At 39.0% G+C, this 14426-nt stretch overlaps 1 protein-coding gene across 3 annotated transcripts in view; it reads right to left on the reverse strand.

Moving 5' to 3' along the window:
- Positions 1-8302, reverse strand: part of RAPH1 (Ras association (RalGDS/AF-6) and pleckstrin homology domains 1) — a 79299-nt gene extending 70997 nt beyond the window's left edge. For 2 of the 3 annotated variants that reach the window (XM_039354901.1, XM_039354930.1), the window contains exon 1: positions 7534-8301. The gene's annotated coding sequence lies outside the window, so the exon portion shown is untranslated. Of the gene's footprint in view, positions 1-7533 lie in introns of all 3 variants that reach the window. The other variant, XM_039354920.1, reaches the window with a different exon arrangement.
- Between the last annotated feature and the right edge of the window lie 6124 nt (positions 8303-14426).

Raw genomic sequence — 14426 nt, forward strand, 5'->3', positions numbered from 1 at the left:
CACCGCACCCATAAAGTACACAGAATTGAGAAGTGTACTTTCTTTCAAAGTGATCCACAAGTTTTACACATTTTGCTTTGCACAGCTGCTTTCTATGTTCCATGGAAACTGGCTCTTGGGGAAGTTCCACAGAATACTGATTTGATTAAAAAAATCAAACAGAAAAAAAGGGAGAAAAATCATAAGCAAGACCAAATGAATTTTTAAAACTGTATAGCAAAATAGGTCTATATAAATTTTTCGCCACATAAGCGGAAAGTCCTCAGTGAGAACATAGTTTAAGAGGAAACCAAAAATAAGGAGATTTTTCAAACTATAGAGCATTCTACCATTCACTTTGGGGTGGTGTGATATTGCAAAACTGAAGACATTTAAAGCCACTGTGAGTCCATCAGAACACAATGATTTCGCCATCATTTCTGAAAGGTAGCAGCAATTTATTTGCTTGCTGGGTGCATAACCAGAGGTGGATAGCACTGGCTGAAGAACATATATATGGTCTTTGCCCTTTGGCCTTTCTGTATAACTACAGTCTCTGTTCTTTCGCTTTTGCCCTTTTTGAGACAAAAGGAATCCCAAATTGCCAGGGGATTTATGGCCATGGTTCTCCCTTTCCGAGGTTAGATTGCTCTCCCTGACTACAGAGATGACAATACAAAACAATCCACTGGTCCACTGGTCCCTACCATAAACTTCAAGAGACAACAGGAATTTAGGAAGATTTTCTGGAAGAAAAATTGACACCTACGAAATAAAACAGAAATCTCCATAGTCAAACTTTTCACATACATACTGAAAGACATAACAGAAGGAATATACAGAGTTGCTGTAATATTTATGGGTTTCCACAGATGTGAAAAATGTATTTTATGCCACAGAAAGTATATGGGAGAGTACTCTGAAATTGTCTTTACGAGTAAAAATAAGCAAATTGTCCAATGGTGAAAAACCATTCAGATTCATGATTCAAAATAACTGATAGAACAAATGCAATTTCTCCTGAAATCTACACAGTGTCAAGTAATGTCCTTGCGTAACTGATACAAAATTTATGTCATGTTACAAATGAAAGTGCATATGAACAATGTTTTGAGTTAGTAAGAATAATGTTTGGGTGCAATGTACAATATGCGCTGGAAGTGACATCTAAGTTCAGATTTTGGGTCTGACAGGAAGCCCCTAAGGCTGAAGAATGCTGCATCCTTCAAGGGTGGTGGGAATGTAAGAAAGTAATGATGAGAGCATGGGAACATCAGTTAGGAACTTTTCACATACAAAAAAAGAGAGAATGTAGAATAAAAGATTTCAAGATCTTTTTAAAAAAATCAATAGTAAAGTCATATTTCTGGACTGATATTTGACAAGTTGTTCATGTCTTCCAAGAAATGTAGGTGAACTGGGAAGAGATTTGGTTTTCATACTTATCTTACAACAAATTCAATATTTATCTTTTTCTTTAAAGAAAAACTAATTTATTCTAGATTATTTGTATCATGATTCGAGACTCAAATTCTGGATCTATCAGAAGATCTCCTGGACACAAATCCATCTGGTGACAACTCTACTTTTAATGACAGAAGAATAGAAAACACTGCAAACTACAGCAAATAACCAGCACCTGAAAGTAAGGCAGATTTATTTATCTCTGCTCCCTTTCCTCCATGCTTCAGTTCTTGCTTTGTAGAATCCCTTGAAACCAAACATGACTAACATTCTGATCTCTCACCATTCACCCTATTTATATTCCATTAGAATTCTTGTGTTTGACTGTAACCATCAATTGAATGAAATGGTACATCATAGAGCAACATTTTTTTGAACTGATATACCTCAGCTTCCTACAAGGAAAGTCAATGGAAAAGCTGGCATGAAGTCAGAAATCAGTCCAGCTCCCATTGCTTTCTTGCCCTCCTGGTGTTATTCTGCTTTTCTGTTTAGCTAAGGAAATATGTCTAAACAATGATCCAGGGTTATCTCGCTTTGACTAAGATTCTAACCCCCTCACCATTCAGCCCATTTCAACTAACTTCCTGATCCCTAGCCACTCACTCCACTTGTTTGCATCATATATAGGTCACTATCCTGCACACTAGATATAGTCGATTTTATTATATTAAATAAATATGTTAGCTGAAGATATAAACACTATCCCTAGTTTCCTTAGATGCATATTAATAGAACAGAAAGACGTATGTATTCTTATCAATTATCAAAATATAAAATTAACTAATATTTGTATGCTTTCCTAAATATTTTAAAATATCACAAGAAATAAATATATTTGTAGTCTGATCCTATGCATGTGTATTGAGTGGAATTTATACCTTATTACTAAATAAAGTATATGTTGGAATATAGTCCTGCTCTGCAACACAGTCCTGTCTATTTACATGCTTTAAAAATTGAACAGTTCCCTACTGTTGTTTTCTTCAAATGTAACCCAGTCTTGGAATATCTGTTTGGAACCAATTTGGCAAGATAAGTGAAACAAGTAAACCATTAGTGCGCTATACTGCCTAACAAAGCCAAAATATGCACATTAACAGCCAACATTATTGGCTGTTCTTGGAGGGGGGGGACAAAACACATTTGGGACACTAGATTCTGATTTAGCATTTTCTACAGTTTTATCCTTCTCTTCATCCTTCACTTGTACAGACTTTTTTTTAGTAAGTTGAGGGCTAAAATTGAACAATAGTTAATATAGCATTTCTGTCACATATACATAGTTCTGAGTGCTCCATAATTGGAGGTCTTCAAGAAAGGATTGGACAGCTATTTGTCTATGATGGCAAGGGGGTTGGACTAGAACAGGGTTTTTCAACCTTTTCACCCACTGTACCACTTTTAGGATATGGCAATATCTGAGTACCACTAGTCGCCTAGCAAGGTGTCAAAAACTTGATGACCCCCGAAAAAAGGAAAAAAGTGATAAAGTACAGGTAGTCCTTGACTTACAACATTTCACTTAGTGACTGTTTGAAGTTACAATGGCACTGAAAAAAGTGCCCCCCAAGCCATAGTTGAGCAAGACACCTGCCTACCCACCCGGCGGCGCTCTTCCTTCTGTCCAAGGTTTTCATTGTTGTGAGCATTTCTGTTGAGGATTGGCAGCAGGGGTGGTGTAGGGTGGTGTTTGGTTTTTATTCCATCTGCTGGGTGATTGCAGCAGATTTTGGTCACTTCACATGACCCTGGGACACTGTGACTGTCATAAATATGAATCAGTTGCCAAGCATCTGAATGTAAATCACAAGACCCTGGAGATGCTGCAACATTCCAGCTGATCAGCGCTTCTTCTGGGCTCAGCAGAAGTGCCAGGATCAATGCTGCTTTCCAGCTGATTGGTGCTTCTTCAGTGATCAGCAGAAGCACCAGGATCAGCGCTGAGCTCCAGCTGGAGCCTGGTACTGATCCTGGCGCTTCCACTGAGCCCTGACAGCCCCGAAGAAGCACCAATCAGCTGGAAAGCAGCATTGATCCTGGCGCTTCCGTTGAGCCCTGACAGCCCTGCAGCTCCAGCCATCTCTCGGTCAGGCTTGTGTGGTGCTACATCGGTTCAGCTCATTCCCCTCTCCCACTACCACTTTTCTAAGACGCTCACATATCACCTGCCAGGTGCCAATGTACCACAGGTGGTACCCGTACCACTGGTTGAAAAGCCCTGGACTAGAAGACCTCTAAGATCCCTTTCAAACGTATGATGCTATATCCCTCCACAATAACGAATTGAGTCCCACTATCCATTTTCCACTGTATTATTACAAGTTTTAAATATGAACATTAAGAGGAAAAGGTAAGATAATCATCTAAATTATTTATCAAGCTAGATGAAAATCATACAACCTTTTGAAGTCTTAATTTTATTACATGACCAGCACTAAGTAGGCTTTTCTCCAGTCTGCTTTCTGGAACATCTTGAATGATTAAGAGTTTTTTGTGATTTTATATATTTCTACAATTTTCAAGTTGGCCTTAAGTAGAGTTTTAATATTGACTTAACATATTCAATACAACCAAACTTTACATGACTGTGATTATGGATATTCAAGTTTAAAGTTAATTTTATCATGGATTTGGCAAGATTCATAACTAAGTGATCACATCCAGATGTTCCCAGTACAGTTGATTTTAACCAAAATAGGGAAGGTGTCATAGGTATTCATATTTATCACATGGATTGTTCCTTCTATTAATTTGTTATTGTGTTTAGCTCAATTACTGTAACATATTTAAAGGTTTTTTTCCTTTACTGTTAATTCACTATTTAATGTAAACTCTTTTTCTTTTATATTTCAACACTTTTTAACAAATACCATTTAAAATACCCACACTTTCTAAAATTAAATGGATTTTCCCAATACATTTCAACTACTGTTTGAAAACACATCTGTGTTCATCATCACATGGAATTCGTGAATGCAATCCTCTTAAATTTCCTTGGTATTCCAAAAGCTTTCAATATTATCAACCATGGTACCCTACTAGAAAACTTGTCCAATGGAAATATCGCTCATACTTGGGGAATTCTGGTTAAGTTTATGGTATTTATTATTTGGGGCTCTGCAGAGCTCTGTCGCATATTAAAGAGCTATTGAAAGTGCAATTGTTCAAAGATCTAAAATACAGTGCTAGCAGTTTTTCTTTTTTTAATCCATTTCTAATGAGGCAGTGGAAGTACCTGATCATCATGGCACTACATGGACCTAAAGATTGATAAACTAAACCTTAATTCAGATAAGATTTTAATATTGGTAGTGTGTGGTTCATCAATCTATGTAGATGTTCAGCTTGTTGTGGAAGTGTCTTCTGTAGCATAGACTACCTTTAACAGCTTAGGCTGGTTACCAGCTACAAACTTTCCTAGATGGAAAAAGCTTGTTATCCATGATTGTGATCTTTAATTTCTCATTATGTGTAGGGTTGCCATTGAAGATGGCCTGGAAATGTTACCCAGTGTCTGCAACTGAGTTTTAATAACTATTTATATACCACTAAACTCTATTTGTCTGTTCGTAACCTTCAATTAGCAGAAATGGTGCATCATAGGGCAGCAATTTTTGAATCAAGATACCTCAAATGCGCTAATTTAAAGAATGCCTACAAAATCTGGGACCCTTTATCCCCATTGAATTGAAATTTCAAGGATCTTCAGATCAGTTGCATTGGCAAACTTGTGGCTACTGCAGCACTGTTAGCTATGGTCACATGATTGTGATTTTCAATGCTCCCTGACAGTTTCCCATAAGTAAAGTCAATGGGGAAGCCAGCAGGAAGTCAGAAGTTGCTCCCTGCTCCTGGTATATCACAGCAAGTTTTCATATAAGGTACTTCAAATCCCCTTATTTAAAGAACGCATTAAAAAATCCCAGGGCCCATTACTCCCGTAGAATTGAAATTTCCACCATCAAAGCAGTTTATACCCATATTTCTGGCCATTGCAGTATCCCCATAATCACATCAAATACCCTTGAGATGGTGAACATCCAGCATTCAGATTAAAAAAAAAAAGCTAGCTCATTTATGCCACAACTCAAGATGACTCAACAGATCATAGGTTATCTAGTATTTACTGAAAGGAAACCTGGTCCACACACACTCCTAAAGATTAATTTATGGTAATTTTAAAATAGAAGCTTCATCTTAGATTTGTTGACATTGTGACAATAGAGGCAGACTATATTGTCTTTTGTAGGGGAATAAATAAATACAGGATCATCTTCCTTTTGGAAAAATGTGGTTATCTCACATCCACCAGTAAACTTCTAAGCCAAAATTAAAATGGTAGTGCTAGCCTTCATAGCAATGTTTCAAGTACTACCTCTTCCCATATTTTTCTACCTGAGATAATCATTAAAGCCTCTGTATTCATAACTCTCAGCTATGTAATATCAAATTGAGAAAAGCCAACAGCCCCAGCCAAAAAATGTTTAATTTTCCCTTTTAACTGTGTACACTACTGCTGCAACTAGTAGTCTTAACTTTGAGGAATTTTTTTTGCTATTTTCAGATTCTGTTATAATTATTGTCCTGTAATAAATCTGTATTAAATTTTGCAGGATCCAATCTGCACTGAATCCTGTAACATTAACCTGGGACATGTATATTTGCCTTTATTTGTGTATTAATTTCAGCTCCATTGGTCAAGATAAACTGTTAGAAAACTAAGCAGTTTTTAAAAAATGTCAACTTATTTTGCAGATTAATTATCTGTATACAGGTTTATGAAAGTTCTATTATTCAACTGTATTCAAGAAACTGTTCTAAATTAAACTTACCTAATAATTTCATTTTATTCCTTTTTGCACATAAGGCCAACATTACAATAATTTATTTCTCTATCACTACCAGCAATTTTGGCTAGTCAATAACGTCTTTGCTTTAATGAAAGTAGCTAGCTATAATTTCAAGGTATTTCAATGACCTATCATATCATTATTTTTAAAACAGCTACGTGAAGGCATTCTAAAAGGCATGGTGCATAGCAATCAACTCTTATTAACTTTTATCACTTAACCAGTTTTGGATTCCTGAATAATTCCATACAAATTTTCATATGTTTATTAGAAGCTGGAGAGGAAAACTATATTCATTCAAGCTCCACAGGGTGGAGTCTCATTGGAAGCAGCAACATCTCTGTATCTCAGCACTGTACACTCTTTTTTCTGCCTCAGTGCTGGAAGTGGCATTTGCTTTTTGATTATTCCACTTGAATCTCTCTGCCTGTTTGACAGCTATCACTACGAATGCCCCTGGATGATATTTTAGACAGAAAGCGGTCCAAACAGTGACTAGACAAACCCATTAAACGTAACTGCTCCCAGAAGGAAGGTGCGAAAGGGGAGAAGATGGATCCACAGGCAGTGGTTTAATACACTCATAAATGAGAAAAAGGACAACGGTTTCTTCCCTCAAGCCTTCCTGCTCATCCCTTCCTGTTCATGAAGGAATAATTAACAACCCCCACCCCAGTATAGTGTCTCTCCTATGGGTGGTTAGGGCTTCTACTTCCATAAGCACATGCGCAGTAACTACCCCAGCGCTCTTAGACCCACTCCTCTTATAAAGAGAAGAATCTGCACGACAACCAGCCTTCAATCTCGCTCCTGGGTTTCTTGAAAATGTGTATTTCTTAAGATTTCAGAGAGAAATGGGGCGGGCCATTTGCATTCCTCTCCTACCCCCACCCCAGGGTTTAGCTGGATGAATGGGCTTGGAAGCCCGGCCTCGTCGGGAGAAAATGGGTGTTCCCCCCCCCCCACAATCTCCGAGTCAGGGAAAAAAAAAAAAAAGAGCCTGATCGCAGGCGCCGCTTTCACCGACACCTTAGCTGCTCGCCTAGGGCAGCCTCTCCGATCTGAAGCAACGGCGGCACAGCCACCCAAGCTCAGCTTTTAGGCACCCCACTCGGGGCTCCACGGCCTGGAAACGGCAGACGTTCCTTCGCGGAACCTCCAAGTCGAAAATGTGGGGGAATGTGATTTGGCCTGCCCTCCCCTCCTTTTCCCCGGGTGAAGGAAAGAGGGTGCTCACGGCGGAGGCGGCGGCGGCGGCACTCCTCCTTCTCCTCCTCTCCTAACGTCCCTGTTGCTACCGGCGGCCGCTGGCTGGAGTGGCGGAGCTGGAGTGGCTTCCCTTTCCTTCGCTTCCCTTCCCGCTGTGGCTGCGCTGCTCTCTCTCACTCGCTCTGGAAACGGAGCCAGACGAGGGTTCCTCCCTGCGCGAGATGCCTCTCAGCCGCGCGCTCTCTCGGCGCGACCGCAGCCACCGCAAGCGTCGGCGAGCCCCTCCACCGGCCGGGATTTTTCCTCTCCCCGCAGTCGGCGCTCACTTCCGGCGCGCAGGCCTCGCCTGCTTCAACGCGCCTCCCTTCTCCTCCTCCTCCTCCTCCTCCTCCTCTTACACGCCGCTGCAGGAGAGAGAGCAGCCAGCTCCCGCCTAGCTCCATTCAAAAGGAGCCCTGCCGCCTCCTCTGGTTTCTCTCCTGCCACCAAAAAGACTGTTTCTTAGCCCTGGGCCAAACTCTAGGAAAGAAGAAAGCGCCTCTGGGCATGTATAGAGGACTTTCGGGCTCGCAACCGCAATCACCAGTATCTCAAAAGGCTAGGGCCACCTTTGGCGATCTGCAATGGGGTACAAAAAACGGGCAAGATTAAAAAAAGTGTATGAGACGGGACAATGAAAGAAATGATTATATTAATAAGTGCAATTGATGTAGTTCTGGGTTTAATGTTTTAAACACATTTAAAATTGCAGCTTGGCAGTTCATTTGGAGGTGAGCTAGGCACGCAGGGCTTTGGGAGGGAGCGCGCCCGTGGCTCAGAGGAAAGCAAATCACAGTAATCTGCTAATGCAAATAGTAAAGTGAATTGCGCACTAATAACATTTTTAAAAAGGAGATTCCCCACTAAATAAATATTCATGTGCAATTTTTTAAAAAAGTTATCACTATTACAATAAAAGCAAAATAAGCAGAAAAAATAAGGATGACAAAACTAAACGTCAGACTTCAAAAAAAAAATAATAATCCTGCACTGTTTGCCTGATGCTGAATTATATGATTTAGATGCTGTGTAAAGAATTGTTACTGTTGTATATTGTTCCCTTGCACTCCATTAAAATATTGCTAATTAAGTATCACAGGAGTGGGGAAAGCATCCTGATATCTCAAACTCTGTAATTTTCCTGGCATCTCTGATTCTGTGTACAAAAGTTATTAGTGTTGAAGCCTGACTGCAGATTGGCACTTCCTGTGCTCTGTGAAAACAGTGGGTAATATATTTTGACAACATTCCTATTTTGCTTTGTTGGTTACTTTATACTCAAGTGGAGTAGAACGTTCTGGGAGCATTTCTTCTGGGAATGAATTAAACATTCCCAAAATTATTCTTTTTTGGCACATCCACAGATGCTTGGAGGGAAGAAAATACTAATGAAGGAAGAACTTATGTTATGGGAGGAGAAGGGTTATTCTTTATGTTTAGACATCATAGTCACTGTGGTTTATAGTTGCTGCAAATTCATTTAGTATGGTGACTGGTTCCTGCCTGCCTCTTCACATAGCTTACAAATGTTGGCTAGAGTATTATTGTCTGCCCATAACTTTTGTCTGCTTTTAGACTTCTTTGCCTGGTTAATGAGGGTGGGAGTTATTGACAGATATTACAAGAGTTCTAAAACAAATACTAGGCTAGCATCTAAGGTAGTTGGCAAGTTGCACAGAGAAATTTGTATAAAAATGTGGATTTATTCTTAAGCCATATGCCAGTGGTGGCGAACTTATGGCTCAAGTGCCAGAGGTGGCACTCAGAGCCCTCTCTGTTGGCATGCAAGCCACTGCCACCAGGTTCATCAGGCCACCCCTGCTGCCCGGAGCAGGAGCCCCGCCCAGCACAGAGGAGGCGAAGCGGCCAACTAGCAAGCTCGAGTAGAGGTGGTAAAGCAGAGGTCACCAACCATTGTCAGTTGGAGGACTGGAAGAAAAAGGAGGGGGAAGTATTTTACATATGTGCATGCACACATGGCGCCACGAGCACGCACGCACTGCAAATGGGGTGGGGCTAGTGCCTACTCACTAACCCTGCCCCGTTCTTGAGTGGTGCAGCGCCTTGTATCTGTACCTTGCGTTGCCGCAGTGGCCATTTTTGCGCCTTGTAGCATGGTGATCCATTTTTGCGTCCCCAGTTTTTGCATGCCAGAGGCGGCACTCAGAGGTGCCTCCCTGCCCCCCCCCCGAGGGCACCACAATGCTGATGCTGCCCTGGCACTTTGCGATAAATAAGTGGGTTTTGGGTGCGGTTTGGGCACTCGGTCTCTAAAAGGTTCGCCATCACTGCCATATGCTATAATGAATGTGTTATCTGAATGAGCAATCTTGCAAGTTCACTTTCTTAACTTTAAACAGGTTTTGATGGCGTTTTCCCACAGCAATAGTAATTTTCACGTTAAAAGGCTGAATCACACCCTAATATGTATCTGTGGAAGGAATAAAAATGCATCTATCCTAAAACTAAGGAGGTTACCCTGTCAAAACAGGTAAGAACTCTGAGAAGGATTGGGGTAAAATAAGAGAAGAGCATTTGATTATTTTAATCACATTTGCTTTGGCTTACTTACAGGATACTAGCTATTTAATAAATTTCCCAGAAATGAATTATGCAAAGAGATGGATATATGGGGGAATTCTGTGAAGAGGTTCCTAGTAGAAGGGAGAGTTGACAAGAAAGAATGAAGTTTTTCTGGGAATGAGCAATGGTTTGAATGGACAAAAGAGAAAGAAGGAAGGAAAAGGAACTGTATTATTTAGAATGGAATGAAGAAGAAAAATTTTGGTAGTTTCAAAGCTAAAGATGAGAATACTGTGTGGATCAGAGAATGGACAAAAAAACAGAACTGGGATTTTTAGGAGGCTTATCATACAGGTCAAAGTGACAATAGATAAGTTACATAAACACTAGAAGATTAGCACAGAAGATTATACTGTAAACTTTTAAGTTGAAGAAAAAGGCTCAACATTTGCATAAAAGTATAACATCTGAAGAAATAGATCTGTATATTAAATTAATACTGTTATCAATATCAATAATCTTGTTACTGCAGATTTGGAGACTTGGATGCCTTGCCAGATGGTAATGTTTAGTAAGTTTCTGAGAGAGGCAGAATGGGAACTAAACTCCATTTCAGCATTTAGCTTGTTCTAGATACGTATACCGATTCAGTATACAGTGTATGAGCTTGAGGATATTTGTAATGACTATTGGATCTAATGGATCATTCATTTGTGCGATGGCATTGATAAACTCAGTCAGCAATAAAAAGGACATAGAGATACTATTCAGATGCCAAAAAGGAAAACACTCTAGTTGTTAGTCAACCTGTTTGTCTGACAGAAAATAGCTCCATGTCTGGCTCTAGTCAGCTCAGAGAGGCAGTCTGCCAAGCAGTGCCAACTCAAGAGACACACCCTTGTAGAACCACTTGCCTGCTGGCCAAGGGAGGGTGCACCCATGGAGCAGTGCCCAGACAAGAGTAAATATGGAAAAACTAGAGAAAAAGCCAATCGCCCTCAGCCTAGACACAGCCACACCTAGTAGCAACTGTCTGTCAATGTAAACTAGCTGAACAGATAATGAAAGCAAATGTGGTTGTGGTGATTAAATAGGAATGATTAACATTTCTAAAGCCCAAGAGTGTTCAAGGTGCTTCATATACTATATTTTGTTCCTCTCTCACAGTTTTAGAACTGAGGGCCATCAATTGCAACTAGATGCAGAGAGCTTTCAGACCAACATAAAGAAATATTTTCTTCATGTGGTATCTAATAAAATGGCTAGCATTTATTATTGTGGAAATGGCAATAGGTTTGGATGGTTTCACAAGGGAGCTGGGCAAATTCATGGAGTATTTGGCAATCAATTACTCTTAATAATGATGATTGTTTCCCTCCTAAATCTTGGACAGCAATGCTTTTGTAGTAGCTACTAGGAAGTGATATTGAGAAAGGTCTACTGGTCTACAGCCCAGCTTCAGGAGCTTCCTAAATGATTACTTTGTGACATTGAATGGTAGATTAGAAGGGTTTGTGGCCTGACTCAGCAGGAGCTTTTATGTTCTTATGTCTCAGTAATCCTTTTAACTGTCCAGTAGGATAAGCTGCATTGATTCCATGTTACAAATTTGATGATTAATCAAGAACGGTGAGAGTTGTGACTTATCAAAGAGCTTTCAGAGATACAATTTGCCCACAATGCTGATAATAACATGGTTTGTTTTCTTTAGCACGTTGGATGAACCTAACTATGTTCTAAACTACATTTCATTAATTAGTCACACAAATAATTGTTTAACAAGTTATAGTTAAAACAGACTAAGAGCTGTGATGGCACAGTAGTTAGATTGCCAGGAGTTTGATTCTGATCAGCTTAGCCTTCCATCCTTCTGAGGTTGATAAAATGAGGGCAATATGTTGGGGGCAATATGTTGACTCTGTAAACTGCTTAGAGAGAGTTGTAAAACACTATGAAGTGGTATATAAGTCTTATTGCTATTGCTTGACATAATTAGCATATCTGTCCATGAATGTATATTTGCAGCTGGGGAAATTTTATTAGAAGGACTAGGCACTTTTGTGGCATCTCTGACCTGAAATTGTTGCTGGCCCTGCCTTATGGGTTTTATTATAAATCTTTATTATTTAATTGATGAAATATATTGCTGATATGAATAGACCAATAATCAGGTTTGTTATTATTACTGATAAAAAATTTATATAAAACTATAAGACTTAATTGCCTCTAGAATATGTGGGGGATACGCTATGTTTAAGGGTAGGATTTAGCAGTGTGAGCATGAGTTACATATGGTTCTAAGAAACTGTAAGACATAGTTTAGTGGAACTTGTTATATGTTAATTCTGACAAAATATCTTTGCTTTTGAAATGTACTTCTAAGGATGGTTATGAACAATAAAATGTAGACATGGATATTATATAATGTCTCCCAAATTCTGCTGCATGACCTCATTGTGGTAGAGGGAGAGGACTTCCTGGGAGGAATATGTCAGCAGGGTCACCCAATGCAGTGTATCCAAGTTGCACAGCTAAATCAATCAAGCACCTATATTGGGCAACAGCAGTATAAGAGACCAGTCTATGTGCTGTTCAAAGACTAGGGTGATATTGGTCTATTGAATCTCACAGCAGCACTGAAGTAACCACAGATTTGCCAAATTTCAATCCCATGGGAGATGAGCCCCAGATTTTGAATGCATTCTATAGGTTAGATCATTTGATGTACCTTGGTTCAAAAATTGTTGCCCTATGTTGCACTGTTTTGTCCAGTTAAAGGTTACAGATGTGAAAGTTTTAGTATATAGATTTGAAATTGACAGAACATGTGAGCAAAATGTGTTGTTTCTGGTTAGAGACTGGAATGCTAAAATTGAATATACCTGGTTTGACTCTATAACCTAGGAAACCAAAATGAAACAGGAGATCAACTTGTAAATCTTTATCAATCTGGTGAATTCTTCATCGATAACACAGTTGTCCAACAACCACAACAACACCTGTATACATGGATTTTTTTTTTTACCTCATGGAGTACACAGAAACCAAACTAACTATATTATTGGGGGAAGGAGATGGAAAAACTCAGTTGTAACAACATAAATGTGGCCAGACCTGAGTGTGGACTAGATCACAAACTGCTCTTGAGCAAGTTCAAAGTTAATTTAAAGTGGAAGAAAAAAGCTAACAAATTACCATTATATACCCAAACTTTTCAAGGAGAAGATCAGAAAATGCTTTGAAGTCATGAACCTCAGTGTTAGAGAATCAAAAGAACTGTGAAATAAAATCAAAGAAATTGTTAAGGATAAATGTAAAAAGAGACCAATAATCAAAAAAGCATACTGGATGACAGAAAAAATAATGGAAATTGCCAAGAATAGAAGAGAAGCAAAAGCCAAGAAAGACAATAATTCCAGGATGGAACTTAGCAAAGTTAAGTTAAATTAAAGTTAAATTAGCAAAGTTAAATTAAACAGGCAAGAAACTGTGAGTTCTGTAAATACACTGAAAGTAGAAACACGTAGGAAAAAAAGGAAAGTCTTTCAAAAAACTTTGGTCTCAAAGGACTGGATGAACTGCTGAGTCTTTTTGTGCCATTAGTTTTCTATGTGGAGTCATTGCCAAGTTGGAAAGCTATAAAAATTGATGGATTATATAGAAGTTTGGCAAGCAACAGAAAAAGAATCTATAAAGGTTCTAATCAAGGAAATCTGGAGAATGACACAGTGACCAAAAGATTGGAAGAAGTCAATCTATATACCAATGTCAATGCAAGGGGATTTAACAGTGTGCATACCAGCATATATTTACTTTAATTTCACCTGCTAGCAAAATAATGATTAAGATCATCCACCATAGATTAGAACCCTATCTGGAAAGGGAGATACCAGATGCTCAAGCCAGTTTTTGAAAAGGCCAAGGAACAAAAAAATTACAAATGCACATGGATAATTTAGAAAGCCAAAAAACACCAAAAAACTAATAAATATAATATGATTTATAATAAATATGAATAAAATATAAGAAAGATCAAACTAATGACAACAGGTACAGCAATAGCCTGAATAAACAATGACATTAAAGTGGTGCATAGCTTCTACCTTTTAGGATCTACTTTCTACAGTAGGGGAACCAGCAAGTCAATAAATACGTTGCACTCTGGCATTTGGCAGGGAAGCCATGAAGTTCTTAGAAAAAAAATTCCGATAGCAGGATATGCCTATACTTACAAAGATCAGAACAGAGCAGGCAATGTTTTGGCTATGACACTCAATGAAAATGTAAGTTGGACTTTGAAGTAGGAAAGAAAGTGTTGATGCTTTTGAACTTTGATGAGAAAACTCCGAAGAATTGTAT

The sequence above is a fragment of the Crotalus tigris genome, unplaced genomic scaffold, assembly GCF_016545835.1.
Source record: "Crotalus tigris isolate CLP2741 ecotype Arizona unplaced genomic scaffold, ASM1654583v1 scf7180000017568.13789103, whole genome shotgun sequence".
Taxonomy (NCBI): Eukaryota; Metazoa; Chordata; class Lepidosauria; order Squamata; family Viperidae; genus Crotalus; species Crotalus tigris.